This window comes from Acyrthosiphon pisum, chromosome A2, assembly GCF_005508785.2.
Source record: "Acyrthosiphon pisum isolate AL4f chromosome A2, pea_aphid_22Mar2018_4r6ur, whole genome shotgun sequence".
NCBI classification, from domain to species: Eukaryota; Metazoa; Arthropoda; class Insecta; order Hemiptera; family Aphididae; genus Acyrthosiphon; species Acyrthosiphon pisum.
The window spans coordinates 5,867,770-5,883,254 of NC_042495.1; the positions used below are offsets into that span (position 1 = coordinate 5,867,770).

A 15,485-nucleotide genomic window follows, 5' to 3' on the forward strand; every position below is an offset into this window, starting at 1 on the left:
TCATGTTTTAAATAATAATATACAATTTATTGTACCAAGTAAAAAATAATAATATGGTAGGTACTCTTAAAAATTACATTAATTAATAAACTTTAAATCCGAATTAAAAAATCTCTGGACTATATTACACCACAGAAAGATACAGATGACGCAGTATAATAGGATTATTTCTTTAGAACATTTGAAATAAAAAGTTAATCAATTCTCAGTCGTAATAGCGGCAGTCACTATATATATTGTTGGCAGATTACCGACCGAGACGTGCTTATAAGGGTGGCCGTGCGCTTTCTAAAGACTATATTTTGAGCATAGTATTTTTTCTACGTTACATTGTGCAGTATAGATATAGTACCTACTATTTTAAATCGGAATAATAATAAATTTATGGTAAATGTCTCAGTAGTGGTGAACTATTGGTATGTCTTACTGAGAAATGTAATATTATTATGTTCAATGTTAATATAAGAAAAATAGGATAAAATCTATGCATCCGTCTGTCCTAAAGGCACGTCGCTGTGGTTACAACTATATGTCATGGCGATATACCTAGTAAATTAATTAAATGTATTTTTATTGAATCACACACAACACGTAGGTCGTATTTATATCCAAATTTTTGTAGTTATAGTGCCACTTTTAAGTTGTGATGTACTTTAGTTTGTACCTACTATTCGCATTATTAACATAATTAACATAATCAACAATCTAATCTTGCTATTTCATGGTTTATAATTTTTAACCACAATTAAATTTTGAAAAATTGAGTACTCCACAAAAATTAAATAAAAACGCACTACTTATTTTATTTTATTGCGTTTATTTAATGTGCAATATTGTAACAAACGATTATGTTTTATTTGTCTGGTGCCCTTCGATTTGAACGTATACGTTAGCAGGTATTTGCCCAGAGATTAAATATAGAGATCTAATTGTATGTCTAGAGGTTTTTGCATATAAAGGAATAATATAATTGTGATTGAATTGCATTTTAAAATAATTTAATATTATTATCATCATTACCTATATTAAGTGGGACAATGTGTTTCTGTGGTGTACCTAAATTGCCTAACCTATACGCCGTGTGTCCATAATTTTATCATTTTAGTTTATATTATAATACAAATATATAGAATATTGTAATATATTATAACCAATTATATTATTATTTCATATAGTACACTCATGTTATCATGTTCATAAAAAAATGTATAAACATAGGTACTCACTACATTTAAAAACTAAATTATTAAATAGGTAGTTGGTGCTTAAAATGTAAAAGAAATATTATATGCATATTGTGTAAATATATAAAATCGAATATTCTCTTATAATATAATCTAGGGTACTACGACCATGAATAGTTTAACATTTAGGATTTTAAATTATTCGTGTAGGGTTTTTCGAGCAACGTAGCCAAATTAAACTTTATCAATAGAATTTCACTCGAGTATATAAGCGCCATTTTCTTATAACTGTCATAGTGGTGTAACATGGGAAATATGTCTATATAGTGTCCTTCAACATTTTAACATTTCATTGTCGACAATTTTAATATTATATAGAGTGTATCGCCGTATTTTGGACATATATAACGCAAAAACAGGAAAATGCTATGATACACTCTGTATAAGGCTTATATTTTATACTTGATTATAAATAACTTTTCATATTTCATAATATTATAAACACTGCCAAACGTTCTTGCCATTACACTATAGGATTCTTATTAATCCATTTATCGAGACATTTTCAGTATTCCACCAAAAACCTACGCCAGACGTCCAAGTTAAACGTAACTAGAAGGTAAAAAAAAAATATCTATACACCGTTAGTCATAATATTAAATACATCTTTAGTGAGAAGAATATATACGTTGTAGTTCATAATTAGTGAAAAAAAATTATTAGGGAAACAAATAAAATAGTATCCTTTATACACGTCTTTCATATAATGTTATTTCTTTTAATATTATTATCTACACATATAAAGATATATAGCTGTCCGTTAGCCTGGCTAAAATACAAAAACGAATCGACCAATTCGAATTTTTTTTTTTTTTTTGTTCTATTCGTGATTGTCAAGACGAGATTTGTATGAAATAGCATTTTATGAAAATCCACCAGAAAAGTAGTTACTTTTTTTCACATTCCTAGGAATGTGGATGGAAAAACTATTAACATTAGCGCCATCTGTACAGCAACAAAAATAAACTAAATAATGATATTTTTGTTTATTGTAAGGTTGCTATTGGTTATAATTGAATATAGTTTTAGACCTATACCTGGCTACCTATATTATATTTGGTCAAAACAACGGACTAAAATATAATGGACTGAAAACGAGCAGCTTATCAGTGGCAACGAATGTATGTGTACAAGAGGCAAGGGAAGGGGGTCGCTATGGGGGACACAGAGTTTACAACGCCATCTGTATAAAACACGGACTAAGATACAAAATGTGAACAAAGTTTCAATCATATAGGGTTGGAATTTTTAACGAACAACAAAGTGAACAGGATCAGCCAGTATTTATATAAAAACGGTTTAGTAAAATAAATATAAGCTGTATAATATATTAATATCAGCAATGTAAAATAATAAATATAACAAACAAGCTGAATATGTGCACTTCGTTGCCTTTTAAATGTACCAACTCAATATGACTCAAACTTTGTTCAATTCGTTATTTAATATTTGGTGTATGGTCTTTAGAATTAATCTTGACTTTTCCGTTGCCCGGAATAAAAATTCTGATTCGTAGCAGTATATTATCAGGTAGGCAATCTACCTGCGGTAGATCGCGGACCCCTAGTTTGTACATAAGTGTATAATTTAACTCTAAAGTACCAAAGTTATATCAAGTTTGTCGTATTCTACCTATGATGGATTAATATAATTAATTAATATTAAATCCTAACCTAACCTGTTGCGTCACTGTTGTATTTTTGACATTCAGATTTCCTACTTTTCCGGTGGATTTTCCTAAAATTTTGTTTCATAATAACCTTCTGCGCGATATACTCTTTCGTTTAAAAAAAAACAAGAAGATCTGATAAGTAGTTCTAGAGTTGACCCTGTACAAACATTTTGATTTCACATTTTATATAGTTAGAAGATATTATATTATATAATATATTGACAAAAAATAATAATACAAATCAACAAAGGTGCCCATAACCAATAGCAAGCAATATACAATACACTATTATTATTTTAATCCGCAACTTAACTTGTTGTCTTTGGCCTTGTCGCCAGGTGTACACTTAAGAGGCTATAATTCCGGAACCACTTATCACACAGTGTACAAACTTCACAGAACCCATTTAAATATCAATATTAATATGCCTTGTAATTTTTATCGAAATCGGTTTGGTGGATCTTGAGTTATAAAATGTATTCAAAATGTGCACTTATTTTTATATATATAGAATATAAAGCCAATATTGGTTTTGTATGAATCCGATGATGGAACTAATAATTAAAATAATAATAATATATTAATTGGTCGTGATAATAATATTGTGCGGTGCGTAATGTATTATTAATTAGATTAGAGAATACATTATGTAGAATTCTAAAACCATCAATTGTAATGTGATCTCTATTCATTTGGAGTATAATATGTAATTTGAGTAGGTAGTCAATACTTTGAATGTTTTTTTTTTAAATTATTATTATTAAAACGTTTGCGAACGAGTCATCTGCCAGTTGCAACTGACCTAATAGATCTTTAAAATATCATATTATATACCACTAAAAGATTGCACTATTTTCATTTTACCAAGAGTTGGCCACATTTGTTCAAATAAAACATCACTTCCATTTCTGTCCACACCCATTGTTTAGTCAATTTTTTTATTCATATAAACTTATCTATAGATTAGTGATTAATTTATTATAATATTATAAGATTAACAATTTTACATATTTTTTTTTATAAAAAAAGGCTTCCTAATTAAAAAACAAATGTATATGATGAAAAAGTTTTAACAGAGTTATGATGGATAATTTTAATTTCATAAATTATTCGTAATCTTTTTGTTATTATTAATTCATGAGAGTTTTTATTTTGTCATTAATTATTACTCTTTACTCCATACTTAATCACATAAAATGCTCATAGAAATCCATTAAAATTTGTATTTGTAGTTAAATTAATAAAAAAATTCATCCAAAAGTTATAATAAAATGGGTTTCGTTTTTTTTTTTTCAGGTGAGTGAATACATACATTAGATACCAAATATTCGTTAAGTACATTTGATAGAAGTAAGTATACTAACATGTTATCATAAAATAATTTTAGAATGTTAATTAAAATGTAAAGATATAATATAATCAACAATAGTTCATTATAAAAATATTATACTTTAAGAAGTATACCTATTATTGTGTATGTTAAGTACTAAAGTATAAATATGAAAATATGTAACGAAACATAAAAAAACTACATGACTACTATGTTGTATAATAACTAAATCTTATTTAGAGGGGATATTATTGTAAATAAATACATAATAATGAATAGACAGTAAATATTACAAGACGTGTATTAGGTACTAATTACTATTATTTATCAACAATAACAGTGTAAACTAACATAACATTAGTACATTGTATTATTATGTACGGCTGTTACGAATATTCAAATAATATTACACAAATAGTCGAATATATTCGACATACATTTTATAACTATTAATATTGTTTGACGGTTTTCTTGCCAAACTACTGATATGAATAATATAACACTCTGTACATTTTAGTTTAATTGTTTGCAATTATTTAATATTTAAGTACATACTTATAATATTATGTATTGTGTAATACCTATATAAATATATTTTAATATACGACCGGTACAAAATTGTTATATTTTTCCATACATTTGACTATTTAAGTCAATAATTATCTACATAATATTATTACCATGTTCCAATCGTCATTCGTCATCCAATACATTATCATTTATCCTATCCCTGAATTATTTATCTTTCATTTCTAATAATATAATATGATATTGTTATATGTTAACAACATATTATGACGTTATATTGGTTTTTTTTATTAATTAATATGTTATAAAAATATTAATTTCGATAAACGGGTATGTTGGCTATTAAGTAGGATGTGAGATACACATTTTTAATCAAATTGATTGACACAATGTGGGTATCACTGAAATTATTAACGATCTTCGATAACAGAATAACGTCCGACTTTACCGATTTTACCGGCCATCATTTTGTGATCACTTTTTTCGTTTATAATCGATAATAATAATTATTAAACTTATAATAAATTACAGTGTTTGTGTCTATATTATAATATAGATACTATATGCTATAATCATATCATACTTTGTCAAAACTATTAAAATTATATAGCATTAATAAAAGTACGATCAGTTTAATCTCATCTGTTTTAACTCCAGTTACAACAATTTTTAGTTTACAATCGTTTACTTATAATTATTAATAGTTACTGTATAATAATTTTACTTGATAATGTGTTTAGTTATAATGTGAGGACATTTGGTCGCCATACCTATATACCTATATTATAATATATGTATATGTTGGCGTTGATCATAGAATTTATAGCACTACTATGTGAATCGCCTGTCGAAAGTGGACAGTGTGGCCGTTATTATCATTAAGTATAATATAGGTAATATCATTGAGTAATAAATGGTAATATATTTACTACATGCCAACGCTATTACCGAAGCTGGCTGCGCCCGTTAATTGAATGAGCTTGTTGATAATATTATTATGATAACTTTGCTCATAACACTGATACTGTTTGAAATTCCCAAGAATAATTTGTACATTACTCGTAATGAAAAACAAATCTCGAATCTGCTGTTATCACGGTACAAAATGTATAATGTTCCTATGCTATGCGTTCTCCATTTATCATTTAGATTTAGCATTATTACGATGCCGAAATTGTATCACTAGATACCTGCAACTTCACCCTCGCTCCATTACCCATAAAACACTCATCACAACTTCTCATCGTAATAGGAATACAATGGGTACCTATTTTACACGCGTATAACATAATATTATTGTTTTCATAATACAAGTATAAACTAAAAACCATTATTACGCTCTTCTTGTTTCCAAATTAGTATTATAATGATTTTTCACCACAATAATACGTAGGTACATAATATTATTATATCGTTGTGTTTAAATATCAAATGTTTTGTACAAACATTGGATATTGTTACAAACGTGAATACATACATCGGTATAGTATATTCTATAAATTTTTGTCGTTTTCGAGGGTTTCAAATGCTCAATAAATCATAATATTATCTACCTTCATTGTGTGCTGTATACTTACTCAATAAATTATTCACTGGACGTGGTGTATGAATTGAGAAAAATAAGGAAACAATTATAAGTAAAATTAATAAATATTCATTTTAGTATTTAATTTTTTAATAGACTACATGAAATAACTACACGTTATTGTACAACGTATAATTTTTTATTCTTTTTTTATATTAATAATATCAAAAGGAATTCGGAAACAAAATACTTATTCTTCTTTAGTTAAATAATTTAGGTCAGGACTCCAAATTTTTGGTGGACACAGAGAATGTTTGAGTAAATATTAGTTTTAAATGTTACATTTTAACCAAAGACTATGTTTACGAATAATTGTCATATTATATTAATTTTATACCATCTAAACTGTGTCAGTCGGGTTCATCTTGTAAGTAAAATATTAATATTTCTTATTGTTTTATTTTTATAAATTAATATTATACTCGATTACTTTTATACAATTTATCTATTTGATTTTTTTTGTAACCATAGACACGATAGAGTTATTACTTTAAAAAAAATATAAATGAGAATAATAATTTATCAAGTTCATTATTTCTAATATCTACCGTACTACATATTGAATTAAATGGATTTAACATACCTACACATGAAATGCGTTGTGCTTAATGTTGATTTATGTTTTAAGGTGTGTTTGAACGGATAATAAAAACATTGACTTTTAATAATGTAGTTGACGTACGGACAGCTTACTCGAAAGCCTTTTGTAAATATTAAACGAATCCAATAGTAATATTATTACAACTTACACTATAATAATTGCATATTATGTATTATTATGTTTGATTATTGTCGATGGAATAAAGTTAATTTACATTATAATAGTATTATACTCACTAAGCGTAAATTATTTGTTGATATAGTATATGTAGTACTATGTATATTATATACCAATTGCTATGTGTAAATGTAATTATTTAAATTAAGTTTAAAACTATAACTGAGTTTATATCAACATATCTCTTCAAAATATTAGTACAGAGCATGAACACCATTGTGTTGGATTTCTGTTATTATAAAATAATACTATCATATTGTTCTATCCATAAGTTTTATATAGAAGAAAAATATTTTAGATTTTTGAAATTCGTTGAATTTAGTTATTACCTACTTATATTAGTATTTAGTATTGAAGAGTTAATACAAGGATATTATGTATGAATGTATGATACTTATGTTATGTACACTCTCAAATTAAATTAAAAATATATATTATATAGATCATAGATCATAGTATATAATATTATAATGAAAATATTGAAAAACACTATTTTATTATATGATATTTAACATTATAATGTTGGTATAATAGATAGTTGAAGTTTTTTGATATTTAAAAAAACAAAATGCGTTTTAAAATTAGATTTAAATATTGGGGATCTTAATAAAACTATTAACAGTTATGTACGCATCTCTAACCTTCAGTAACGAACGAAGTATTTTATTAATAATATAATAATACAGGTAAACTTTAAAATAATATCATTCAATCTTTGAGTGTACTAAATATACATACATATTATATATAATATACTAGTTAATCCCACGCACTTCCTCACTTGTAAAAAATTACAACTTTTAAAATTATGATTGTTCAATTCCTTTCGGGTGCAGCTCAGCCTCCCATACTTCGGATCGCAGACAATGTGAGAAAGTATATCAAGTAGGAAATGTGTGGAAATTCGATTTGATGTTTGTTTACACCTGATCTGCCCGATTAACCAATGTCAACCAATAAAATAATAAATACTAATTTATACTAATTATTTCTCATATAACCAATAGCAACCATGTATAAACGAAAATGTCCACCATATTTCTCAAAATTCCCGTTTGAGCACCTCCTCTGGTTGGACATATCAGGTGAACATAAATAAACTTATTGTGAACATAAATTATCCCGGGAATCACTCAAATACACATAAAAAATGGTCATCAAAGTCGGTCCGGTCGTTTAGGAATGTACAAAGGACATACACACAGCCAGACAAACATTCATTTTTATATGTATATGTAGATAATATGTGTTAAACTATACATTTATGTTTCAAAACAATTAACTAAGTTAACTACGAACTCGGAATGATGTGTAATATTGGTATGTAAAATATATTTTTCCAATGTCTATCTATTTAAATTTTTAAAACATAGAAATGATCAAAATCCTCACAGTCCTCTTTATATAATAAATTACATTTTTTTCAGATTTCAAATGTTTCATTATTTAATTTTTATTATTTTATCATTATAATTATATTTTTAACTTATTATATTAAAACATCTATAACAATGCAATGATTTTATGAACGATGATAAAAGCTATTGATTCTGTTCAATTACTGTTTTCCTCAGAAAACTCTTCTTGGATTATTGTAAGAGTTAATTGTTTTAAAATGTAAATGTCGGCTTTCTGGCTCTCCGTAAATATTATATAAAATCATATATTTGATTGCTACTCAAAAAATAGTGATTTATTGAAAATCTCCGGGAGTTTATGACTATATATAAGTGGGATTTGTGATCAAACAGCAACAGTGTTTCTTAGAAAATGGTTTGTAAAATTATTAATATTTTAAGTAGGTTTATTTTTTTTTTAAGTATAATATAATGTACTTCTAGTGCCGTTTAACTCTGAATTGACAATCGAAGACACTGAAATTCACCAACGTTCTATACTTCTATATAGTAAAGCTATAATATAATATCTAATCAGTAATATAACTGTTATAAAATAAAATAAAGTATGAGATAGGAGACCGTACCGTGAATTTGAACTTTTTCTCATCGAAACGACAGTTGTATAGACGTGTTTTTGCAACTTTTAAGTGGATGAAATGATAATATTATATTTTAGATGTCTAATACACTATAATATTATGTACCTCTACATCGTGCAATGTAGAATAATTGTTCGGCTTAACTGTTAAAAGTGCATTATTTAAATGTCTTAATTGGACGTAATATATAAAATATTTTTATAACTAATTAATTTATCGATGACAAAAACAATATTATTTATTGGGTTAGGTTTGTTTTTACTAAACTCCACTTGAATTGTACAGTTAAACGAAAAGATATTGATTTTTAAAAATGTTACCGTTATGTCCACTTACAAAACGTAGTACCTATCTATAATATAGGTTGGTAATCGAACTATACCTACTACTTAACGTTATACATTTAAGATGATAAAATATATAAACACGCTGGTTCTTCGTTAACGTATAGATACGACTTATCGGTCGATTTAATTGTTATTCATTTTATTTTTTTACTGAAATCGAATACTGTAACTGAGTCTCAACGTTTATTTTTCAACCTAAATATACATTAATATTATCATGTATTACTATACTACACTAGTATTACACGCCCAATATATAATATTATTATGTTTACTTTACGTTGTGACGACCACTTGTGGAAGATAATGACAAATCAACCCAATTCTTCTCAAGTTTCGGTGATGTTTAAACAACGCAAATGATCCAACAGGTCCTTTTCCTCCCCCTTGTGACCCGCTGGTCTTATTTCGGGAAATAGCTATTTCGTTTCCGGTCGAACGACATGCACGACCGGCGGCGCCCGCCACTAACAGCCATGCTTTCCCTTGAAACGTGGCTGAAAACACTGTACGTCCGATTTCCGAGTGAGTATTATACAGGGTGATATTTATCTCCATTTATTACTTCAATAATGCATTGTTAATTCAAGTTCTTATTGTATTTTAATTTTTAAGTATAGGTATCTATTTTATACATTAAAGTAGAATATTCAAATTAATTTAAAAAAATTACTTGAATGTGATACACTTTGATTAAATATTACAGCTATTTTATATTTTATGTAAAACCATTATTACGCACTTTTTTCCATACTATACATAATATATATTTTATTAACATGGAATCTAGATGTTCCAATTTTTAATAGGATAGATACACGTTACAAAAAAAAAAAAAAAAATCAGCGGCTTTACAATTTAGTATTTAGTGCCAAATGTTGTTCTCATTTGAAAAATACGATCTTGTATCGCCTCAGAATAGTTTCAATGTATAAAAAAATCAAAGTTTTCTATGAAAACATACTCTTCAAGTATAACACTTACTCAAAATTCAACGGAAAATCATAACTTTAATAAATACGTTATTAAAATATGATAGTAGAAGGGTGATGTTTGCCATGTTTGGTGATTCATTTTGTATAGTATCAGAATCGTATTTCGTTCACTCTATATACCATATAATAGGCTTCGATTGAGGGACAATTTTTATATTTTTCTGAACGGTCGCATATTGGTCGAGGATGTGTGTTGTACAAGTTTTGGGTCGACGGTGGGTGGGCCAGCTGCTTCGGATCGGCTAGAGTTTTTTTCCGCCCGGAAACGAGATGACTGTCGTGCGCGTTTATTTCCGAGACTTGAGATGATAGGTACATAACTATAGCAAATAACGATCGAAGAAATGCCGATAGCAATGTTACCTACATTCGTGCAATAACACGTCGATAATAATTGACGACGACCAATAAATAACGTCGTGTGATAATATATTATATTGTAAATTGTAATACTGTTCTGTTGCATTCGACGGCGTCTAAGATCGAACCAAACTATTATTATATTCATATATTACACCAGGTATATTTGAATTCGAGGTTTGGCTGAATTTCAAAGTGCTGGATACCTATAAAAAACCGTGATTATCAATATAATAAATAAAACGAACCTTGTTTGAAAAATAATAGTATGGTGGCGGTTTCGCCGGTGGTTCAACGGAGTTGCGAGTAATATCGGTGCGTGGAGTAAATAGTCGATAATGCGTTTTCAATGATTGAAATATTATATTACACCTAGATAGATCTAATAATATAGGTAACTACTAATAATTATTATAAATCGTGCGTACCGTGCGTACCGTTCTTCGACGTCGACACCGAACACTTTCGGATAACAGCCGCGCCGACGACGACGCCGTCGGAGTAGTAATATTATTATTATTATTATTATACCAGTCGCGTAGGACACTCTAAGTAGTCGATCAAACACATATTGGTACCTGAGATCGAATCGAACTATTATTATTTATTATATATTAGGTATATTTGAATTCGAGGTTCGGCTGAATTTCAAAATTCTGGTTACTTAAAAAAAACCGTGATTTTCAATATAATAAATAAAACGAACCTTGTTTGAAAATTGTGTCGATTTCGCCGGTGGTTTGACGAGCGGCGAGTAACATCGGTGCGGAGTAAATAGTCGATAACGTTTTCAGTGATAGTAATATTATTATAATAGGTACTAGATAGGTATATTATACACGTATCTGGTATCTACTAATAATAGTAATTATTATTATATTATAACGTTGATAATTTATTATAAATCGTGCGTACACCCGCTCGACGACCGTTTTTCGACGTCGATGCTGAACGCTTTCGGAGAACAGCCGCGCCGCCGACGATGACGACGCCGTCGGAGTAGTAATATTATTATTATTATACCAGTCGCGTAGGACACTCTCAGTAGTCGATCAAACGCGGTATCGCGCGGACGCGGTTGCTGCGCCGCAAACCCGGTGTGAACGGTGTGCGTGTATTTATGTACGCGTGTTTGTTTGTGTGGGTGTGTGTGTGTGTGTGAGTGAGTGAGTGTTGTGTGTGTGTGGCACGCGTGCTTTGTTTTTGTTTTTTTTTTCGATCGTAATATTATTACATTAATAATAATAATAATAATAATAATAATAATAAAAATAAAAATAATAATAATACATAATATTATAGTAATAAAAAAAAATCTTAGTTTTTTTCGAAGAAAAAAAACGAAATCGGATTTAACGACGTCGTAAATATGGAAACGCCGACCACATTTTGAGACAACCGCTCCCCGGACAAAAGGTTACGACAATATTTGATTTTCTTAACGTAAAACCAAAAACAACAATGATAAATTTGTTATAATAACGAAAAGAGAAAAAAAATTAATAATAAAAAAAATATATATACACTGAATTCAAACGCACCGAGAAAAATATATTTTAGTCCGATAGGGTTTTCGACGACTACACCAAATTTTTTTGGTAACTACGACGTGGTCGTCGCATGACATTTGCATATACTGTGATATTATATTATTTTTTTGTCGGATAAACACGAGGCACGACCTAACCGATGGTGGGTACTCGATAAACAACTCTTTACCAGCATATCATTAAAAAAAAACCTACGTTAGTGCATTTATTTCCATAGAACATTTCTGACTGTCAAACGACATTTAATAATAATACTCTTTATTACATACAGATACGTACATTTCAAGTAGACGTGATATATGAAATAACTATCATGTGATTTTTTAAAACAAAACGTATATAAGTACCTAGGTACTAATGTATAGTAATATATTATAGGTATTATATTTATCTCTTCACTGCACATATTATTTTGTTATATCACTGTTGTTTAATATTTTGAATTTATTTTGTAAAAATTGAAATTCTGTTTACCTAATACGTGAATTTCGAATATTATGTTTATAATTATCTACTAAATTAATTTACATTATTTTTAAACACACAGGGTTTATACGTTTACAACATGGCTTCGTGTATTTTTGTTTACTCGTGTATACGTGAACTAAAAAATTATTATTGTCTAATATTAAACAACTCCTGCAGGAATTTTAAAACGTTACATATAGATTATGTTTTAACTGTTGCTATCGAATCGACTAATACAACGTAGTATAATTATTATGATCATTTTTATTTAAAACGGTTCCTTTTATATAAACGATAATAGGTAATTTAATTTCGTTTTAATATAAATTTAAATTTAAAAGAAGTAGGAATTCTGTAAATTTTTTTCTTATCATATAATTATTATTAACGTTTTAATAAAAAATTACTAACAACATTTAGGTAGTATATCAGTATAGTAATAGGGACTTGTATATTAAACAGAAATAAAATCAACTATTATTTTATAAATAAACGTATTTTATTCGAAATTTATTTTATTTCTTCAAACACTAAATAAACATCGTTGGATATAATATTATAATATTATACTAAATGTTATGGTTTGGTACTTGGAAATGTGTATTCAATTATTTATATAACTCTAAAAAAATATTTTTTATGTACAAGTACTTTTTTTTATTTTAGGTAATAGTAATTTTTAAAAGATTCAAATTTGTATGGTCAAAATGATTAAAACTTGCTATACCTTTGTTTACTTTTTTCCATTTTCCATTTAAATTTAAATATAATTAAAAATATTTTCTAAAGCTATAGGTACAACTGTAATGAAAACATTTTTATAAAAGAAAACATTTTATACAATATTTCTTTAATCGTCTAATTCTATATTTTTTAGTTAAAACTAACCCTAAGTGTTCGCATATATTATAATGAACGGATGAATATTATTTTTTAATTATGAAATTATAAATTTACATGGAAAGTGATATATATATCTATGCATTTAAAAAGAGTTATTTCTCCAATTAACATAATAGACATTAAATTAGTTATTATTTATATTAAACACTTAAGCCCACTCAAAATGTAATTTATTTAACGATTTTGTATGATTTAATATCTTAACAATTGTTAAAAACGTAAATTTTATATTATTACAAATCTCAAACACATACAATATGTTAGGTTTTTTATTTTTATGTAGATTGATATGTACTATTGTCGTACTAAGTATAATATGCAAATTCAAAATTAAATATTTAGTCATTAAAATTTGGAGCCGTGTCAGAGCAACAATAATTTAAGAATTCTATCGAATTTACAATGCTAAACAGAATTTGGTTTTCAGAAAAATGGTTGAGATATTTGACATCGTGTGTTTCTCAATATATTTTCGTTGTTTTCAGATTTTCTAACATTTTTATAGTTCTATCTGTGTTCAATTTAAAGTCTTCTTTGGTAGATGCTGCATAAAAACTTGCGTGGTTTTTAACTGAAAAGATCGCTTTAAATGAAAAAAAAAATACACAAGATAAAAGCACGAATAATCTAAAATAAATATGTTCTTTACTACGCATAGAATTGAACACATAAATTCAGTAAATGTATTTAAAAATGACTTTCCTCTTACAAAAGTAATTTATAGTACGAGTATAAATGGTAATTTTATAATATTATTATGTATCTTGTGTTTTGAAAAAAATCTTCAAAAATATTTGTTCTGTATAGGACATAACATTCGTATAATAGAAGTAGTCGTAATAAATAGTGACACTAGAATATTTTTGTCGATTTCTATATTTCTTAAAACTACTCTAAATTTATTTTATTGGTATGGATAAAAATAAATACAATTTAATGGAAAAACATCATATTGGTACTTAAATTTTAACATATTATTACTTTGACTAGCTATCAATTATTACCTATATTTTTTAATACCATTAAATCTCGGAGTGAATGAAATAATGAAAATTTAAATCATTTTTTATTAAAAACACTTATTTAAGAATTATGTCACTATACTACACCTTCGCCGTAAAATGTAACGACCATCAATATTTCTATTGTATGAAATTGTATAATGGTACCTATATTATGCTTTTAAGTTTAAATATTTTTTACAAGTGAAGTTAAGGTCTTCCACACCAATTATGTATTTATGTCACGTACAATTTGAATGATTCTGTAAAAACTAGATTGGTATTCAAACATTTCAAACATTGTTTATAAAAACATAAAATATTAATTTAATCGGTTGATTATTTATATTAATTAACACTGGATAGCCAAAACAATATTTTTTGATGATAAATTATTTCGTGAGAGAAAAAAATTTACATTTTGGGCTACAATTTTTCAAATATAGTTTCGTATTTACCTAAATATTCTAGAAAATATTTTTTATTATAAGTTATCTATTCGAATTTACATTTATAAATATGATAGTTTATTAATCGTACAACTTTAATTTATTTTTAGCTAAGTCAATACATTTTATTTAATGTCTAATTAAAATACTATATACTTAGCGTTATATGTGTAAATCTACTTACTCATTTTAATTAAGATACCTACACAAAGTTAAACACGATATTTACTAAAGGAAATTTCAGTAAAGAGTAGGTACACTAGCTGACAAACTATA

At 27.1% G+C, this 15,485-nt stretch overlaps 1 protein-coding gene across 2 annotated transcripts in view; it reads left to right on the forward strand.

The window, feature by feature from the left end:
* The first annotated feature begins 12,093 nt into the window (after positions 1-12,093).
* Positions 12,094-15,485, forward strand: part of LOC115034312 (eye-specific diacylglycerol kinase-like) — a 148,872-nt gene continuing 145,480 nt past the window's right edge. For both annotated transcript variants that reach the window (XM_029490885.1, XM_029490886.1), the window contains exon 1: positions 12,094-12,254. The gene's annotated coding sequence lies outside the window, so the exon portion shown is untranslated. The remainder of the gene's footprint in view (positions 12,255-15,485) is intronic.